General features: G+C 40.0%; 1 protein-coding gene across 1 annotated transcript in view; it reads right to left on the reverse strand.

The window, feature by feature from the left end:
• LOC116028547 (UMP-CMP kinase 3-like) overlaps positions 1–866 on the reverse strand; it is a 4,912-nt gene extending 4,046 nt beyond the window's left edge. The window contains exon 1 of the mRNA XM_031270282.1: positions 705–866. The gene's annotated coding sequence lies outside the window, so the exon portion shown is untranslated. The remainder of the gene's footprint in view (positions 1–704) is intronic.
• Positions 867–3,176: the final 2,310 nt, after the last annotated feature.

Consider the following 3,176-nt stretch of genomic DNA (forward strand, 5'->3'; position numbering starts at 1 on the left):
AAAAAAAAAAAAAAAAAAAAGGATAATGCCTTGCCAATGACTTGACAATCCAAATCAATCAAGCATTCCACTGGCACACAAAAAATGCAAGTGGAAAAGACCTTTTAAAGGAATAGTTTTATAGGATATTCTGATTGTCGAGGTCCACTTAATAGACATGGAAATATCCTGTGAAGGTGCAGGGGAAATGAAAATAAAGTTAGAGAGAATGAGCTGAACTTGTCACATTCATTAAAAGTTAGAATCACTTCCGGAGGCAGACAAATGATAGATCTGACTCCATTATGACGTAACAAACATTTCATGTGATCACGCAACACACCAATGAGACATGCATATGTGATCAATAGCTGACTAGTTCTAAAACTGAAGGAGATAAAAGACTTAAACTGCACACAATACGAAGACCATTCCGATTTACAATACAGGAAGCAATAAAAGCAATACAAAATCGCATGGCACCAATCTCCCATTTATCGGTTTTAGATCTCTTAATTCTATAACCAGAAAGAACGAAACTCAACAAGATCAACCGGATTACCATTCAGATCAAAGCCAAAACATCCAAAAATTTACAGGGAGATCCTAGAAATGAATCTCAAAAACAATTCAATAATAGCATTAAAATCTGAAAAAATAAGGCAAATGCAATGATAGGTTGAGCAATAAAAATAGAGCAGAAAGCAAGATCTGAGCTTCTTCACCTGGTAGGTAAAGCTTGAAATTTGTTAGGGGGCTGAGGACAGCGGACAGGAAATGCGAGGGAAAGGAGAGATAAGAGGAATGGCGTATTTATAGGGAGGCCGCGAATGTTTCTCTCTCGACGCGTTCAGCTGCTTTTCGTCGGCAGAAGACGTGATTTTGCAATTTGGTGCTCTCATCATAATCATTAAGCTGAGATTAGGAGCTTTCTCCCAAGATAGTTTCATGTGATATATTATTGAAAAAATATATAAGTTTTTATCATATAATATTGAGTCATTTCCATTTTTGGTCCTACTGTTATTGATGCATTGCCAATTTTAGTCCACTTCACTAATTATTGCCACATTGCGGCCAGTCTTATTTAGTCCATGTCACTTTTAGTCCACCGTTAAAATTTTCATCAAATGGCCGTCCAAAACAAGGGTATTTTTGGTCTTTTCATGCTTTGCTCATCTCCTTGACCCTTTGCAGTGGTTTTCCTTACACATTTTCATCCAATGAAGAGGTTCGGTGAAAGTCATGTGAGCCACATTACAAAGCCATGGCTTTCGCCGGACCTCTTCATTGGATGAAAATGTGTAAGGAAAACCACGACAAAAGGTAAAGGAAATTATCAAAGCATGAAAATACCAAAATACCCCTATTTTGGACGGTTATTTGACAAAAATTTTAACGGAGAACTAAAAGTGGCAAAGACTAAATAAGATTGGCCACAATATGGCAAAAATTAATGAAGTGGACTAAAATTGGCAATGCCCCAATAACAATAGGACCAAAAATGAAAATAACTCTATAATATTTTTGTAAAATATATTTTTGTAAAATATGTTATATTTCATCCTAAATCTATAAATGTCATTATTTTAAATGTATTTATAGGGAAATTAAAAAAAAATTGTGCAACACTTTATGCATTAAAAACATGTTTTTTTTTTTTAAAAACCAATCAAACCAAATATATTAATCCTCGCCAAAGACCTTGTGGTCAAGAGGCACGCGGTGTCTCGGTTAACACTCCAACATAGATGATACGAGTGGGTTCGAGCCTCAGTGGAGGCAACTGTTGACTCGTTGTGCTACCGGAGAACTTAATAATCAAACCAAAAGGACCACAATGTGAACCCCCCCCCCCCCCCCCCCCCCCCNGCTTCTGTTTAACCCAACTCAAAACCTCCCTAACCCCCACAGCCGCTTTTCGAACCGAATGTGTGTAGTCCGCCAATTTCCACCCTATGCCGAACCCCATTTGTTGCGCCTCATAATTCAACGCCATATCCTCATAATTCAACTCCACGCCATATCCTCATAATTCAACTCCACCATTGATAAGACACTGTTGGTCCACCACTTGGAGGATCAAGACACTTGGTGAAAAATCATTTGGTTCCTATTATGCCAAAGAGCCAAGCAAATGACTATAACTTTAACAATTATATCATGAGGCAAAGAGGACCACATTTCATCAATCCACACATCAATGTTTGCCACAGGCTCCAACCGCCACCCCCTATCCACTTCCCTCCAGTATGCATGAACAAAGTAACAGTTTGCAAAGATATGGACCACTATTTCTTATTCCAAACCACACAGGGGACAAATAGGATCACAATCTACCTATTTGATAGTCAAGACATCTTTAGTAGGCAATCATTTAGAACAAAGAGCCAAAAAAAAAAAAAACACTTCACCTTAGGAGGTAAAGGCCAATCCCACATCCCTCCCCAACTAACCTTCCCCTCACCTCCCCACTCCGTAGTGATCAATCTATAAGCACTCTTTACCGAATACACTCCCCTCAAGTCCTCCCTCCAAAACCAAACATCCTCAACCCTTCTACTCTAAGTAGGCAAACTCAATATGAGATTAGCATCCCGAGCATTAAAAATATCCCGCACTACCTCACGATCCCAATCGAAAATATTTGGAACAAAAAGGGAACTAACACAAGGATTATTCAAGTACATTGGTTCAGGAGTTGATAAATAGGGGTTATGAGAATCTGGTAACCAAGGGGCCCCCCAAACCCGAATCGTTGACCCATCCCCCACACACACCCTCGGTCCCTCCCTAGTCAAAGCTTGAGACTCCCTTATACTAGACCACACGAAAGAAGGATTCGACCGCACCCCCACCTCCACAAATGAACATGATGGAAAATAGCGGGCTTTAAAAACCCTTGTAACCAAAGCTGTCGGATCAGTAAAAAGCTTCCACCCCTGTTTACCCAACATGGCTAGATTAATCTCCCCCTCACCAACCGGAATCCCATTCCCCCAAACCACTTAGGCTTACATAACTCACCGCCGTACTCCACCGGATTCCCCAACTCCCTCTTTGCTCACACCCCCACCAAAACGAATTCATCAAATGCTCAATTTCCGTAGACAGAGTTTTAGGAAGAAGGAACACATTCATAGCATAATTGGAGATGCTTTGTAAAACTGTTTTCAAGAGAACCTCCCTACCCGCAC

This window comes from Ipomoea triloba, chromosome 9 (genome assembly GCF_003576645.1).
Source record: "Ipomoea triloba cultivar NCNSP0323 chromosome 9, ASM357664v1".
Classification (NCBI taxonomy): Eukaryota; Viridiplantae; Streptophyta; class Magnoliopsida; order Solanales; family Convolvulaceae; genus Ipomoea; species Ipomoea triloba.